Source organism: Scyliorhinus canicula, chromosome 14 (assembly GCF_902713615.1).
Source record: "Scyliorhinus canicula chromosome 14, sScyCan1.1, whole genome shotgun sequence".
NCBI classification, from domain to species: domain Eukaryota; kingdom Metazoa; phylum Chordata; class Chondrichthyes; order Carcharhiniformes; family Scyliorhinidae; genus Scyliorhinus; species Scyliorhinus canicula.
The window spans coordinates 79,023,842-79,042,123 of record NC_052159.1 but is presented as its reverse complement, the minus strand read 5'-3'; positions in this window follow the sequence as shown (position 1 = coordinate 79,042,123).

Below are 18,282 nucleotides of genomic sequence, written 5' to 3'. Positions count from 1 at the left end.
AATCGGTGCGATGACCCACAACCTGCGTAAAAAACACACAAACCACTCCGCCGTCGGGCCGACCGGAAGTTGCGGAATTCCCCGCACTTCCAGGAGCTAGGCCGGCGCCGGAGGGGCAGGCGCCACACCAGCCAGCGCCGAAGGGCCTGCGCGAGTTAGCGCATGCACAGAACCGCAGGTCCTGCCGTGGGGGCCATGTCCAATCCACACCAGCGGGACTGGCCAGAAACTGACGGCCGCTCGGCCCATCGTGGCCCGGAAAATTGCCGAGGGGGGCGCTGCCAATGGCCCCCGACCAGCGTGGCGTGTTCCCTGCCCTCGCCTGAAAACCGGCGCCGGAGAATACGGCAGCCAGCATCAGAGCGGCTGGGCGGAATGCACGCCACCCCTCGGGGATTCTCCAACCCGGCATGGGCGAGGGGTCGGAGAATTCTGCCCCGGTGTCCGATCCTCCCACCAGCCACCAGGGCGACCGCGGACTGAGTCCGCAGCCGCCACGTGAGCATTCCAACCGGCAATAGCAGGTTAGTTCCACACTGTCGGGAACTTGGCCGGTCAGGAGCGGAGGATCGCTGTGCTGGCCTCTGTCAATGGTTTCCCAGCCGCGCGACGTACTCTGCGAACCTGCCGATCCTCTGGTCCCGGAGATTTCGGCATGAAATTGGATTCCCCGCCCCCGCACCCATACTTGATGAATACTCCAGCTTTTTGACTCTAAAGTGTGATTACCTCTGAAACGGAGGGCATTCTGTAGTGGCAATAGGTTGAGTAAAATAGAAAAGATTTCAAATAAATTTAATGCTGAATTAGATTGAAAAATCAAAGCAAATTTAGTTTCAGAGTGAGAGAGAAAAAAACTGATTGGATCGTGTGAAAACAATCACAGCACTAAACACACAGCTCAAGCCCTTGACAACTCGGAGGCTGACAATATCATGGAGACATTTGAGAAATTTAAACAAAAATGTTAGCTGACATTCTGCAGCTTTCTGAAAGACAACAATGAAGAGGAAAGTGTCAGTTTTGGGGGAAGGAGAGAAAGGGTTTAATGTGTTTAATAGCTGGGAGCCTAGTGAAGAGAACAGCAGAAACCCAGACAAATTTTTCAAAACATCAGCTCACATCTCCAGCCAAATCAGCAGAAATCAGGTGAACCTTGTGGTGTTCTTTGTGTTGCTTATTTCAGGATGGTTGGCGTAGTGTTCACAAAGACAACAAAATAGCTTTAACTTAAACAAAGATATAAATTTATTTACATTACTAACTTGGATTCAACACATCCTCTGAAAGAATATACAGTTGATTAACAGCATCTAAACTACACTCATCTACTGCTAATCTCACTACTGGTTTCAACTATGATCTGCACTCACTTACACAATCTGCTCTTCTGACTCTCACTAGCTAACTCCTGCATACTCTCTCCCACAAGGCTTAGCATCACTGCCTTATATAGTTGTAACTGTAGCTCCTTCTAGTGGCTACTCTCAACACTTCATTAACCCTTGCAGTGCTGACAGTTATGATAATACCAGAAGCCTGTTCACAATTTCTGAACAAGACTGATAAATGCAGCGAGGAAATATAAATTTAATGAAGTAGGTGAAAGGCTACTAGATCAGTTCATTTGGGGCTCTGCAAACGCTGAAGCACAAAAGGAATTGATTGGAAAGTACAAGTTCACAATAAATCAGGCTGTAAATATTGCCAGAGGACACGAAGCAATGAGTATAAAAATAGAGAAGTGTTGTTGTGATTGTACAGGGTGTTGGTGAGACCACAGCTGGAGTATTGTGTCCAGTTTTGGTCTCCTTATTTGAGGAAGGATGTGATGGCCTTGGAGGCAATTCAGAGGAGGTTCACCAGATTGATTCCGGGGATGAATGGGTTGACATATGAGGAGCAATTGACCAGTTTGGGCTCATACTCGCTGGAGTTTAGAAGGATGAGAGTGGATCTGATCTAGGTGAATGAAATACGAAATGGGATTGATAAAGTAAACGTGGACCGAATGTTCCTCCTTGTGGGGAAATCTAGAACAGGAGGTCATGGATATAGGTTGAGAGGTGGTGGATTTAGAACTGAAGTGAGGAGAAACTACTTCTTGCAGAGGGTGGTGACTTTGTGGAACTCGGTACCCTATAGTGCGGTGAAATCTGAATCATTAAATGGTTTCAAGAAAAAGATAGATATATTTTGGATTTAAAAAACAGGTTGAAGGGATATGGGCAACAGGTGGGGAAGTGGATTTGAGACCAGGAAGAGTTCAGCCATGAGTTGATTGAATGACGGAGCAGGCTCAAAGGGCTGAATTGCCTCCTTCTGCTCCTAATCCCTATGTTCCCATATTCCAATGAGTAGACAGATGAAAACATTGAAGGCAGAATTTTTTTAATTTAACGGGGAAGGGATTATCAGGTGTAAAAGCCTGACAATAATATTTAAATATATTGAAATTGGGGTATCCATTCCATCATTGGTGTGGGTGGGAACAGCCGCAATGGGAAGTCCCGATGGCTTGAATCCCATTTTGGGATTCCTGTGGGATTTTCAGTGCCCACTGCTGATCCCACCCCCAGATATGGAAACAGAACACCCCCACTTAGCTTTTGATTTGGTCAAGAGAAAGGCAGCAGGTTTGGCACAGCAAAACAACAACAATATAAAGACACATCCAGATGGTCATGCCAACCTTCATGAAATGTTGAGAGCATAATAAACTCTATGAAACAAGTTACTCCGTCCAAGTGATCAGGAGGAAACAAGACAACAACTCACTGATGCACACGTCAACAATTCATCAAGCATGGTAAATCCTTGACTGGGCTGTTGAAAGGACAAACTGTACACGTACAGGATCCACCTGGAACCGAGCAGAGGTTGTTAGTGAAGCTGAAATACCAAGCTGCACGATGGTTACATCATAGCACCAGGGACCCAGGTTCAATTCTATTGCAGACTTCACCATGTAAAATCACTCACATTCTTGAAAACTACTTCAATGCATTTAATACCTTCAAATACTTAATCCCTTATAAAAACAAACAGTTGTATTCATAACTCCACATCAGAGACAGCCAATCTCTTAATAACCTCATTGAATTGTCAAACACTAATAATTGCTATTATGATTGCACTTTAGAGTAATGTCAACAAATGGTTATTTAAACCTTTCATAGAGATTGTTTCAACATACAAACAAAGGCAGGCTATTTTGGTTTCAATCTTTGAAAGATAGGGGGCGCGATTCTCCACCCCCCACGACGGGTTGGAGAATAGCGGGAGGGCCTTCCCGACATTTTTCCCGACCTCCCGCTATTCTCCCCCCCCCACGCCCGACCCCGACACGAATCGCTGCTCGCCGTTTTTTTACGGCGAGCAGCGATTCTCCCCTAGCCGATGGGCCGAGTTCCCAGGCCTTTACGGCCGCTTTCATGAACGGCAACACACCTGCTCTCACCATTCGTGAAAACGGCCGCAAAGTGCCGTTCTGGGTAACCATGGCACCAATTGGAACGGCCGCACCACGGCCGTGCCAAGGGTGCCATGGGCCCGCGATCAGTGGGCACCGATCGTGGGCAGCGGGTCCGATTCCCGCGCACTCTTTGTTCCTCCGCCGCCCCGCTGGATCAGTCCGCGGGGCGGCTGAGGGGCATACCGGCCCGCACATGTGCAGGTTTCAAGCATATGCGTGATGACGTCATCCGCACATGCGCGGGTTGGGGCCGTCCAATCCGCGCATGCGTGGCTGACGTCGTCGTGCGCGTCAGCCGCCGTTAACTTTGGCGCACGGGCTTAGCGAATTTCGCTAAGCCTGCGATGCCGAGGTTTACGGGGCACCGCTGCTAGCCCCGACCGGGGAGCAGAATCGGGTCCCGGGAGGGGGCGTGGAGGCTGCCGGGAAACACGGCCGGTTTCACGGCAGCCTTCACGACTCTCCGCATTTGCGGAGAATCGCGCCCAGGCTCTTTAGCTAGCAACAGTTCCATCGAATGTATCAACCTTTTACGAGCATTTACTCACACTATGGCTTTAGGTCTTCAGCCTGGCAAAAATGGGTCACTAAGTTCAAATGGCCTTGCCAATTGTAGGATTCCTGCAAGGAATGCAAGTCACATTCCGCCCCAGTTCACCAGGACAAAAATAAGATCTGCTGGAAATAGCTGCTGGACTTTTGGATCCGAATTCCCAGTGCCAATATGCATAAGCAATGGAATCGCCATGACGTAAATATAATATCGGCCTATGTTTCGCATTATTTGATATTTGCAGTGAGCACTGAAAATGAAAACAAAAAATATCTCATTCTTTTGTGCTGGCATTCTTAACCATGAATAAATTAAACTACCCTCTAAAAATGTTTAGTTTCTGGGTTAAAAAGTTGCATCTCTTTTTATTGCTGTAAATTTATTGTGCCTACCCACATCCTATACTGCTCCTTTCCACCAGCTATATGTCACTCTGAAATTCCCTAAAATAAAAACATCTTCAATCCAATTTTGCCCTCTCTCTGATAATTTAAGAGTCTCCTTAAAACATGTGAGCAAGGAGCAGGAGTAGGCCACATTGTGGATAGCACAATTGCTTCACAGCTCCAGGGTCCCAGGTTCGATTCCAGCTTGGGTCACTGTCTGTGCGGAGTCTGCACATCCTTCCCGTGTGTGCGTGGGTTTCCTCCGGGTGCTCCGGTTTCCTCCCACAGTCCAAAGATGTGCAGATTAGGTGGATTGGCCATGCTAAATTGCCCTTAGTGTCCAAAATTGCCCTTAGTGTTAGGTGGGGTTACTGGGTTATGGGGATAGGGTGGAGGTGTTGACCTTGGGTAGGGTGCTCTTTCCAAGAGCCGGTGCAGACTCAATGGGCCAAATGGCCTCCTTCTGCACTGTAAATTCTATGATATGATAATCCTTCAAGCTTGCTCCATCATTCAGTAAGATCTGATAGAAACTTCAAATCTGCATACCACCTGCTTCCTAGTAACCTATTAGCCCCTAGCTAACCAAGATCTATCCACATCGGTCTTAAAAACATTCAAAAACTCTGCTTCGACTTCTTCAGGAAGAGAATTCGAAAGACTCACAACCCTTCGAGTGATAAAATGTCACCTCATCTCCATTTTAAATGGATGACCTCTTATTTTTGAACATTGACCCCTAGTGTATATACTTCCACAGGAGGAAACATCCTCTCCACACCCACCCTGCGAACACCTCAAGTCCTTATATATTTCAATCAAGTTGCTTTTTACTCTTCTAAATTCCAGTGGAGACAGCCGAGCCTTTATAATCTTTCCTCATCAGACAACCCACAAATCCAGATATTGCATCCAATGCATTTACATCCTTCCTTAAATAAGGTGACCAATACTGTACTTCAACCCAGCTTTTAGTCATCTTTCAAATATCTTCTTCCTTAGCTTGGTATCTATTTTAAACCAATTACTGCTTTGTGAACCATACTGGAATGAGTCTGTGTTCAATGCTATATAAATGCAAATTGAAGTTGATGCAAGCAAGAGTTTCTTAAATATTTATGATGTTACCACATAACCTTAAGGCGAACTTCTCAATATTTTTGCACTGCCAGGATGATGCATACCTATCCCAAAGAATGTTATGACGTTATTTGTGAGATTATGGGCTTGTGGGTTGATTGTTCAATATCTTGTTTCTGAATGATTTGATAACAAGGATAAAATCCAATCTGTGCACTTAACCAGATCAACTTTAGAACCAGCAGCAGGTTACTCATTCGTCTTCCGCGGTGATTTGAATCAACACATGAAACACTGGCAGTGTAAGCACCAAGGACTAATATGGGCTGGTTCAGCACAGTGGGCTAAACAGCTGGCTCATAATGCATAACAAGGCCAGCAGTGCGGATTCAATTCCCATGCCGGCCTCCCCGAACAGGCGCCAGAATGTGGCCATTAGGGGCTTTTCACAGTAACTTCATTGAAGCCTACTTGTGACAATAAGCGATTATTACTTATTAAATGTGTCAATTTATGTTTATTGATTTTTACACAAAAATAAGGGGATTTGTTTCAATTAAATGCCTTTTAAAAAACAATCTAAGGTGGTCCCATGCCTCAGATGTTCATTTTTCAGGCATTGAAGACTATGGAGAAAAGATTTATTTCTATCCTTCAATGTTTGGCCTCTCTCTATGATCCCCAAAATGCAGTCTCAAACCCACAGATACACATACAGTCAATTGTCAACAGCTCGATCTGATAATACAACCACCTGGAATTGGTAACCCCGTTGCTGAATGGAACAAACTGTTGTGTTTAGACATTACAAACAGCTCTGTGTTAGAGATGGGCATATGCATTCCATCCAAAACGCTTCTTGCTGTCCTTTTTACGTATTAATGTACCATTTTTTATGTATCGTATACAGTTTTTACAATTATAATCCAACAGAGAATTTAATTTAAAAATGCATGTTTTTTGTAATTCAATTATTTAAAAACTGAAAGGTGCATTAATTTGATGAAGGAGAGCATTAGCATTTTTTAATGTGTAAAATAATTACACCTTGTAAAACTATAGTAAGGAATTTTAAAACTAAAAAACTCTTACCTAGTTTATATGTAGAGTTAGCATAATTAATATCTTTCTGCCTATTTGATTAATGACACATATTGACCCTTATTCTTCCAGGAAAAAAAACACACGAAACAAAGTGTGCGATTCTAAGCCGAGGCAAAGATTGTTTTTACACAGACCACTTGTGCTCTAAACTGGATAGCATGGTGGGGGGAAAGTCATTCATGCTGTACGAATTCTAGCTAAGCAGACTTACTTCAGTTTCCAAAGTGCAGAGAGCACTATTTACTACTCCTTACACAGTTTTCTTCGATGGGTATCAGTTAACAGCGCTATGAAGGTTGTGGCCCATGGTGCTGCCCGAGGGATTTGTCATACTTTGAGTAGCACTGCTTGAAGTAGTGACAAGTAAATACATTTCTCCACGATTTCTTTCTCATACAGCATCATATGTACTTCTCAAAATGTTTTAACAACAACAACTTGCATTTCTATTGCACTGTTTCGAGCCTCGGTGAACAGTTCTCCAGCATGTGGCCGCCTGGCCTGCCAGCAGCATCACTGGGGCAAGTTGCACAGGGTCCAAGATATCATCTGATGCTCGATCAATGACTCCAGAAGCGAGATTGAACGACAATTGAAGGCTTTATTGTACTAGACGTTTCCCCCAGCAGCGCAGGTACAGAATGCAGCTGCTGGGGAGATACAGGCTCTTACACTCCGCCTTACTGGGCGGAACCAGCAGGCAGGTTTCACCAATGATGTAACAGTCTCAGGTACCTCCCACACCAATGGTCTTACAGCATCGTCCAGGGTACCGTAATACTCCTAATACCGACTACCACATTCACCCCCTATTAAAAAAAAAAGAGTCCGGCGGGGTGGTGGTCTCGTGTCATACAGTGGTAGAGGTTGAAGTTATGGTGGTACCCGTATACATTAGCAAAGTGTTTTGCCTCGTTACATGTCACAACTATTGACAGTATTTATTTACAATTAGAATGAAGCAATTAGTCGATCGGGGACCCTGGTCATCCTCTGCGACTGTCGTAGATTCGGCAGTGATGCAGGCACCGGATCGGACATCCATGGCTCCGGGAGCATGGCTTCGGCTTCTTCGGCAGCTTCATCACCCCTGGATGGGACCAGTGGGAGGACCGATCCACCTGGGAAAGGGGCGGCTGTGGGGTGCGCCGGTGGGAGAGAGGGAGGTTGTGGGGGTGTGGGTGGGGATCCAGCGGGCGTTAGGTCCTGAGGGAGACCGTATCCTGTTGGCCATCGGGGTATGCCACATAGGCGTATTGAGGGTTAGCGTGAAGGAGGTGGACCCTCTCGACCAATGGGTCCGACTTGTGCGCCCGCACGTGTTTACGGAGCAGTATGGGTCCGGGAGCTGCCAGCGAGGTTGGGAGCAAGGTCCCGGAGGAGGACTTCCTAGGTAAGACAAGGAGACGTTCGTGAGGTGTTTGGTTGGTCGTGGTATACAGCAGTGATCGGATGGAGTGGAGAGCATCAGGAAGGACCTTCTGCCAGCGGGAGACTGGGTGATTCCTGGACCGTAGGGCCAGTAGGACGGTCTTCCAGACCATGTGGTTCTCCCTCTCTACCTGTCCGTTTCCCCAGGGGTTGTAACTGGCGCAGGTAAATCAGTAACTGGTACTTTTAGAAACTGTTAAGCTTTATCAATATTGTAAGTATTATATTATTTCATCAGAATTGTAAAGTTTACTGGCTGTGCCAAAACTGATGGAGAGGTGTAGGCTTTATTAATTCTAAATGGATTAATTAGCAATTATTGATTGATTACACATATTGGAGCTAGCAGGTCAGGCGATGTGCTGTGATTGCATGATGTAGAAACGTCCGGATAATGGTGTGATCCAGGGCAAAGACATCCATAGTTTCAGGCTGAGGGGTAGTAGAATTAAATAGGAAATGAGGAGGAGTTACTTCACTCAAAGGGTCGTGAATCTGTGGAATTTTCTACCTCAGAGTGCAGTGGACATTGGAATACTGAGCAAATTTAAGGCGGAGGTAGACAGGTTTTTAATTAGTAGCGGGATGAAGGGTTTTGGGGATCGGGCAGGAAAGTGGAGTCGAGGATGAGCTGAGATTAGCCATGATCGTATTGAATGGTGGAGCAGGCCCGAGGGGCTGATTTGCCTAATCCTGCTCCTAGTACATATGTTTATCTGCAGTAGGTGTTTGTAGCTGCAGGAGCTTTGTCTCCAAATTGTTGAGCTGGAGGCTGAGCGGCAGACACTGTGGCACCTCAGGGAGGGGGAAAATTACCTGGACGTTTTATTCTAGAAGGCGGTCACACCCTTTCGGATAGCACCTGCTGATTTACTCAGTGGTCAGGGACAAGAGGGTGTGAATGCAAATGAGGCCCAGGGGGCAGGAGAACAGGAGCCTCAGCTCTTGCAATTGACCAACAGATTTGATGTTTTTAAAGCTTGTTTGGATGAGAGTGGGGGTTGCAGGGTGGATAAACCAACTGACCATTACATCGTGGTGCAGGAAGTCATTCAAGTGGGGGGAGTCAGAAGGAATGTAATGGTAGAAGCAGATAGCATAGTCAGAGGGATTGACACTGTTCTCTGCAGCAAAAATAATGATTCCAGAGGCTGTATTGCCTGCTCAGTACCCGGTTCAAGACATTGGCTTGGGGCTGGAGAGGAACTTTCAGTGAGAGGGAGAGAATCCAGTCGATGTGGTCCTTGTAGGTACCAACAATATAGGCAGGACAATGAAGGAGGTTCTGCGTAGTCAGTATGAGAAGCTTGGCGCCAAATGAAGAAGCAGCACTTCATTGGTCATAATCTCTAGTTATTACCTGAGCCGTGTGCAGATTGGGATAGGACAAATCAGATTTGGGAGATGAATGCATGGTTCAAAAACTGGTGTGGAAGAAGCGGGTTCCAGTTCATGTAGCATTAGCACCAATACTGGGATCTGTACCATCGGGACGGTCTACACCTGAACTGTTCTGGGGCCAGTGTTCCTGTGAGCTTCTTTTTTTTAAATAAATTTAGATTACCCAATTATTTTTTCCAATTAAGGGGCAATTTAGCGTGGCCAATCCACCTACTCTGCACATTTTTGGGTTGTGGGGGTGAAACCCAGGCAGACACGGGGAGAATGTGCAAACTCCACACGGAGAGTGACCCAGAGCCGGGATCGAACCTGGGACCTCAGCGCCGTGAGGCGGTTGTGCTAACCACCCTGTGAGCTTCTTAACGAGCGAAGTGGAGAGGGTTTTAAATCAAGGAGTGGGGGCAGAGATCAAATTTGGGAAGATGTGATAAATCAAAGGATAGAGACAAAGCAAAAGAGAAATAATTTTTTATGGGTAATAAAAAACAGAACATGACACGAAGGGAAAGAAAGTACAAACATAACAATAAATCAACATATGAGACTGGAGGTTATAATGAGTAAGATGATAAAACTAAAGGCACTGCATCTGAATCCCATGAAGCATTTAAAAAAAACAGTTGAACTGAGAGCGCACATGTAAATTAGTATGATCTGATAGCCATTACAGAGACATGGCTGCTGGAGGACAAGGATTGATACCTGAATATTAAAGGATACAAGACATTCAGGATGAATTGGACGTTGGAGCAGTGGCTCTGTTAGTTAATGATAGTGTTAGTACAATAGAGAGGAGGAATTAAGTTCGGGAAACCAGGATGTGGAAATGGTTTGGGTAGAGGCAAGAAGTTACCTGTGTAAGTCATGTACAGGCCCCGGCCCCCTAATAGTACCACATGGTAAAGTGGGGCATAAGCAAAAAAATAATGAGAGCTTGTCAGAAAGGCAGGGTGATCATTATGGGAGATTTTAATTTGCATATAGACTAGAAAAGTCAGATCGGCAAAGGTAGCCTAGATGAGAAGCTCATTGAATGTTTCCAGTATAGTTTGTTAGAACAGCAAGTTCTGAAGCCAACCAAAGAACAGGCCATAATAGACGTGTGTTAGGATACAGTACCAGTCTTCAATTTATGTTAGGATACCAGACGAGAAACCCCAACAATTTGCAGTTTGTAAACCGGCAGCCACCCATCGGGGGAACCACACAGGGCCATACACAAGGCAGCCCCAGTGAGGGCAGTGCCAGCCAATGGAACCCCTGGCAGCACGGTTGGGCGCCAGGACCAGGGGCACCAAAGGGGCCAGATACTGACAGGACAGGGGTGTGGGGTACATGTGGGGTCACAGTGCCAATCAGGGCTACCGTGCAGCCCATGGCACCTGGCTGGGCATGGGGTATATGCCGTGCTAACATGTTGCCTTTCCACCCCTGCAGACAATGGCATTCGGACATCACCCAGCAATGCTGGCTGCTGTGGTGATGGCCACAGCTCTGTGAGATGTCCTGCAGCTGCGTGAGCAGAAGCGGCATGGAGAGGAGGGGGAAGCTGCAGCAGCAGAGCGGGCAGCAGAGGGGCAGGAGGCGGCCACATAGATTGGAGTGCCGGCTGCCCAACAGGCCGAGGAAGAGGAGGAGGTGCCATGGAGCTGTAATGATATTCAGACATGTAACCAATGGGTAATCAGATCACCCAGCGGTGGCATTACCACAAGAGGGCACCACATGACCACTATAAAAGACAAGACACACAGGCCTGCTGCCCCTCCAACTGGCAGAAACCTAGAGAGCAAGACATGTGTAGTAAGCAGCACCATCACACCACTACATCTGGTCTAGAGTAAGTTCATATAGTTAGTAGAGTGTACTGCATTACTAGAGTCAGATCAGTAGAGTGTAGAACTCATTGAGGAGCTTTGTTAATTGCTCAATAAATACATTCATCCTGCATCCTAAATGCTGCATCCTCCATAACACAGCATAGCAGAGGATTTTGTGCTGGAGGAGGAGGATGAGGATGAAGGGCTGGTCTTGTCCGATGAGGAGGATGGGGGGAGGGGGACGATGAGCAGGACATGGTGCCCAGACAGGCACAGGAGACCACACAATGCCATCACCAGGGCCAGCACACACGGGACGCTCTGATCGCGACACGGTTTACCAACTAGCAGGATGGGGGGCTGCTGGCCAGGGGCATGGGCACAACATCCCAGACCCACACCCACTCACCTCCCACACCACCGAACACCCTCACCTCCCAAACCACCCGTATGCACACCCCCTCCGTTAGACAGACCTGCAGCGTTATGAGGTGAGGGCCCTGGGTGTGTAGTAACAGTGGGTTTGGTCCATGGGATGGAGGATGATGACAGCCCGCTCTGCGATGAGCTCCAGTGCTCCATATCATTAGACAATGTCTGACTCATGCCAACAGTAGCTCCTTCCACCTGGATGACCCCTTCACGCGAGCTGGCCAGTCCATCACATGGTCCCGTCGGATCCCTGCAGTGGGGGTGCTGGGGATGGTCGAGGCAGGGGGGTGGAGGGTGGGAGGGTGGGGAGGACGGTCCACCCACGGGCACTGCACTGGTCCCCCTCCCCCCACTCTCCCCGGCCAGCACTGACCAGCCCACCCCCACACACAGCAGAGCACCGCGGCAGGTTTCAACGGTGGTTACAGGTGTTTATTGTGTGAAAATATACACGCAGTCTGTGCCTAGGCCCCATAACTCAACTGTGACCTGCACCCGTGCGAACTTAACTGGTGTCTAGGTTTCTGGCGTTACAGGCCTTAACATTACGCCTAGGTGGTTCCCCAGACGGTACAGCAGGAGTGAAGGTGGCCTGCTGTGACTCCTGCCCTGCGACAACGGTCCCCATTGGTGCGTATCTCCTGGGCTGACCCGGCCTGAATGGGCCAGGCCGCTGCTCGGATGCGCCGGATGGCATGGTGCCGCCCTGTTCATTCCACTGCCCACCAGCTGCACCAGGGACAGGCGGGGGTGGGGAGGGGGGGTAGGGGAGTCCGAGGTGCTGCGCTGTTCAGGCACCTCCCCTTCGGGAGTCATCGGCACAGGCCCCATCAACTGCACTTCCCTTGGGGTGCTCAATGGCCCTGGGCTACTCCATTGGATAGGGGTGCGACCGAAACCATCCGCTTGTCTGCTCCTACCTGCTGTACCAGATGCAATGTGTGGTGCGCACCAGATAGTGTCCCAGGAACCTCTTCACTAATGTGCTCAACTGAGGTGATTGTCTCTGGAATGCTGGAGGGTGTTGGAGACAGCCATGACGAAAAGACAGTGTCCTCCTCTGACCCCCGCATTCTGGGGTGTCCTGGGTCTCAGGCGGAGGATAGGTGTTCGAACTGCTCTCCCTATCAGTGCCCTGTTGTCTGGGGGACAGTGGCTCTGGCACTGGCTGGGGGCGGGGGTCTCCGGATGGACCAACCCCATCTCTGTCAAGTCCTGCAGGACCGAATACGACACGCATCATTAGACAGCAGGCCGGGGGGAGGGGGGGGGGGGGTATATGTGGGCTGAGAGGGTTGCGGACGGGGGGGGGTGAGGAGGTGCGGGGGGGGATGTGCCCACACATGTGTCATGGGGATCCGCAATTAAGCAGGGTCTCACTTGCTCGCCCACCGCCGATCTCCACCTCGGTGACATCCATTTCCTCCGGGACGCTGACCCAGTGCCCTCGGCTCGGGCATGGTGAGAGGCCACAAGTCTGGTGGTCCCCCTCCAGTCTTTTCCCACTCCCGGGGGGGGGGGGTGCAAACACAAACAACGACAGTGTTAGATGGACCACCAGTCCAGGGGTTGGGTAGATGATGGCAGCAGTGGCCAGGGCACCCGGCCATTGTGGCTGGCGTGGGTGCTGGTATGTGAGGCAGGATGGGGGTTCGGCCGTCCCCCAGGGGGAGGGACCGGGTTACGGATGTTTGGGGGGGGGGGGGAGGGGAGGGGGATAGTGCCAGAGTCTCACTGTGGCTGCCTGAGGATGTTGTGGAGTTTCTTCCGGCACTGCCAGTCTGGACAATGTTGCCCACAGCGCTGACCGCCCCTGCCACCTGCGCCCAGGCACGCCAAATGGCGGCGCCTGCCGACCTTCCTCCCAGGGCTGGGTACAGGGTCATCTTTCTTCCCTCCACCGCGTCCAGGAGGGTCTCCAGCTCAGCATCCCTGAACCGTGGCTTCCAGTCATCTTGTTGGCTGGGACAGTGTGTGTGGTGGCAATGATCATTTAAGTGCGGCTGCGGCGTGTGAGCCTCGTGCCGCCAATTACGGACCCGGAGAATCCGGAGCGCTTTGCATGGAAGCGGTTGCGTTCCACGTGGCGATGGTGCTAGCCCATTTAGAGTTGCTGAATTGGTGCAGCTGTTGCGTCGTTTCTCCTGTCTTAAAACACCACTTCCCACGCCGGCACCAGCCCCTAATCTGGGTACCTTAACCTTGGTTCTTTAATAATATTACTGCAACAAATGTATATCATAACCCAGGAATTTAATAATGTTACTGCAGCAGATTAAAATACAAAATATCTAACAATTTCTTCCATTCATCACACCTGGTGTCATGTAGCTTCAGTAGCTCTGAAGGATGGTTGACTATGTTGTGTCTCCGGGTCAATGTTGACTGGAAATATGTCCACCAAAGCAATTGACAGCTGTAACCATATGTCCTCAGCGTGTCCTACCAAATCTTGTAAAGCAATGGCCTGAGAACATAGTGTATTGAAGCTGACTGAGGAACCCTTTTATTTCTTCATATTAGAGACAATTTCACCGTAACACAGTTTGATGGGTGAAATCTGTTATTTTAAAGAATTGCAGCCAGGAAGCAAATAAAGGTACTTTTCCATGTCTGCCCATGCCTGAAATTAAAGCTATATGACGTTTTTCATATTTTCTGCATGCATTAAGGGTTAACTAACTGTAAAATATAGATACTGGTCACAGTGATATTATTGTGTTGAGTAATTACTGCCTTGGTCTGTTACTGATCTAAATTACTATTTATTTGGTGATTGTATTTGCGGGAATAAAGCTGCCTTCATTTTTAGTCTCCTCCTGGTATTGTACTTTGAGAGACTAGTGTAACATACCTCAGACTGTTATATTCAGAAATGTTAAATGCAATCTGCAGTGTAACTAGAGTGAGGCCGCCCTAATTAACCAAATGGATATCGATTGCACTATGTGAACTGCCACATCTGAACTTGGTCTGCAATGCACATTATGCCACAAAATCTTTTTTAATAAAAGTAATTTTAAAAAACTAAAGCATAAGGGGACACGGTAGCACAGTGGTTAGCACAGTGGCTTCACAGCTCCAAGGTCGCAAGTTTGATTCCCGGCTTGAGTCACTGTCTGTGCGGAGTTTGCATTTTCTCCCTGTGCCTGCGTGGGTTTCCTCCGGGTGCTCCGGTTTCCTCCCATAGTCCAAAGGTGCGCAGGTTAGGTGGATTGGCCATGCTAAATTCCTCTTAGTGTCCAAAAATGTTGGGTGGAGTTATTGTGTTACGGGGATGGGGTGGAGGTGTGTTCTCTTTCCAAGGACCGGTGCAGACTTGATGGGCTGCATGGCCTCCTTCTGTACTGTAAATTCTATGATTCTATGATAAGTCATTAATAAATAATTTCATTTGTCCGTGACTGTATCATATATTTATCTGATTGCAGGTAGATTTTTATGTTCTGGTTTAGGTACTCTAAATTGGGACAGCTCACTGGGCTCAAGTGAGACTCATGGAAGTTGGGGCGGGGAGTGGGGGGTGGGGGGGGAGGTGGGTGGTTTCTAGACAGAAAATTGCTTTTGGGTTTACCAGTGGCCTCCCAGGTGTCACTCATGATCAGCCATTCAGTGATAAAAGAGTTAATACTTTAACTGCATTAATTTCTGATGCAGCGCAAATTGCATGGCAGAGCACCCCATTTAAATGTCTTTATTTGCATGGTCTAATTTCAACCACATGCTTTTCTATTTAGAAAACCACTGTATTTGTTTCTTATTAGTTATCCATTGTAATCACTGCTCAGCCCATAAACTTTGTAATGACAAAATACATTTCCTGATGAGATCTCAAGAACAGACAAATCTATATTTAAAGGAATACTATTTTGCTATACAGAGCTGCCTTGGATTCCCATATGATTAACCAAAGTCTTCAATCTCAGCTTGTCTGTTGAAGGATGATGAGGGAACCCATAGTGCTTTTACACAACTCTCTTGATAAAGAGATACAGTATATACATATCGTCTTCTGTATATCAATTAAATACATTCCAGTATCAGAGTTTTCTTATAATATCACTGAGGAGTGCCCTGATTAATTTATGTTGTCAGTGATATAAGTGAATTAAGATACAGTTGATGCTAAAGGACTCTAACTCAATAATGATATCTCAATGAAGTTTCAAAACTTCTTTGCTTTCTTCAATTGTGAACAATAAAAGCCTTAATTTGACTTTTGTATTGTTTGTTGAAGCCTATTTTATATAACTGTTGGCATTACTAGTAAAGTTCAACATTGGCAACTTCTAGCCAAGTCTTTAGCAGTTGGATGGTGGTACAAATCAATATATATACTTATATCACAACCATGTGAGGAGGAGTGAACTGGCTCCCCTCTATTCAGCCTCCTGGGTTGGTCACACAAAGGTATTTAAATTTATTTTCCCCGTGGATGTTTTTTCAAATCCAAATGTATTTTCTTATTACGTACACAGTGTTATGGGCCAGGGTTTTTAAAAATTCCAAAGTATATCATGGAGTTCACCTGTCCTACAATTGTTTATTGAATTTGGCAGTGAAGCATGAGCACATGATCCTGCCTTTCAGGTGTTATTCAACAGAGTTCTCAGGCACTTTTATTCAAAAAACAAGCTTCATTCTATGAATTTAGTGAACATTTGTATAAACACACACAATAAGAATTTTTATCAACTACAAACATAAAGACCCCACACAGCTTCAGTAATCTCTGTGCGACCCTTAATGAATTCCCCCATTAATTGTTCCAATTCAATAACAAAATCCAAGTAAAACCAGAAACCCCTTTTCATAGGCATGGCCCAGCACACAGCACTCTTCCTGGTATAAGACTTGTTATTGATACTCTTGTTCCCCTTTACAAACGGCTAGTTTGAATTCCTTCCAGAAAGCAATTATCTATTTTAAGTTATCAAGCAGTCTGGAAACAGCTTTTAAAATTAAGTTTGAGAGACTCTTCTTTCAACCCGCGCAATTCAAGACCAGTCCAAATTCAAAGCGAAAATAAAACCTCACAGAGCCACAGCCCAGCTCCACCCACACAATGACACCACTGAAGCCATGTGATAAGACAAAATCTTTTCTTAAAGGGACACTCACACGGCAACAGTAAGGAGCAAGTAAGATCCAGAACCAGGCAAACAGCATGGGTTCAATTCCCGCACTGGCTGAGGTTATTTATTAAGGCCCACCTTCTCAACCTTGCCCCTTGCCTGAGGTGTCATGATACTAAGGTTAAATCACCACCAGTTAGCTCTCCCCTTCAAAGGGGAAAGCAGCCTATGGTCATGGGAATGACAACTTTACTAGTAAGGAGCCAATCACAAGGTTTAGTTGAACTAAAAAAGAGCAAGTTTATTACACATGCGTAATGTAAGAAAAGAAAAAGTTGAAAGAATATATGGTTACATCCTTTGCTTGTCCTTGAGATGTAGATTGTTGAACACATTGCGGCAGTTCCAAGTTAGCTGGTTCCTTGTATGTGTTCAGTTGTTGAAAATTTTGCAATTTTTAGAAGATCTCAGCTTATTGGTAGATTTTAGTCTGCTGGTTTTTTGAATTGGGTGATGTTCTTATTCCAGGAGAGAGCCAGAGAGAAAGAGCAGAATTCCTTACTCCTCCATCAGTAACTTCTATCTCCGCTGCTTCAACCTGGCAAATCCAGTTCTTAAAGGTGTGCTGTAAATGCATACTCCAAAGGAATTTGATTACTCGTCAACTGTAGTCATTATTAGAGAACAAGTAGACTTTGCTTCTCCATTCCTTCATGGCAGCGAGATTTTCCATTCCCGCTGCAGTGAATGGAGAGTTGGCTGAGCGCCATATTCGCCATCCTCACTGGCAGCGATAGCGAGGCGGATTCACAATGGAGAATCCCACCCATTATCACCTTTCAATGTTTCATCTCAGAAACCTTTGACATACTTCAAGACAGTAGAAACCAACAGGAGATGGGGTTTAGATCATCCTCCACAGGAGATTTGATTGTTGGCTATATATCTAGGCTGGCTAGCAGTTCCCATTGTCTGGATAGGATTAAAGTTGATTAAAATCCACCATTTGGCATTTTTGATATCTTCCTTTGTGTTGGATTTTGATGTCTGCGGATTATCCAAAATGTTTCTCTCTCTTCTTTAGGAGGATCCTGATTGTTTTTCTCACCTTCACTCTGGAAGGTAGCCTCACATGTCAAACTAGTTTATCCTGTCTCATTGCAAATTCCTAATTTCAGTTAAAGGTTTTCTCAGGTAACAATTTTCGAAATATAAAGAAATGTAACTTCATGAAAATATTTTCTTTGGTCATTATGTCCTAAACTCTCTGGATTCCAGGGATCTGGATGCATTGCTAGTTAAGCACAAAAAGTGCTTGATATTAACTCTGTATAAGTAGGTGAATTTTAAATGAGTTTAGATTTTGCCAATATGATCAAATACTGACATGCATACTTCTTTCCTCTCTTCTGACTAAGCTTTGGGTACATCTTCTCTTGACAAATGAGTGGCTTGCATAACTATATTTCCATTTAATGACTACAGCTTAGACACATTACATCCTGTTTAGCTCACCAGGCTAAAT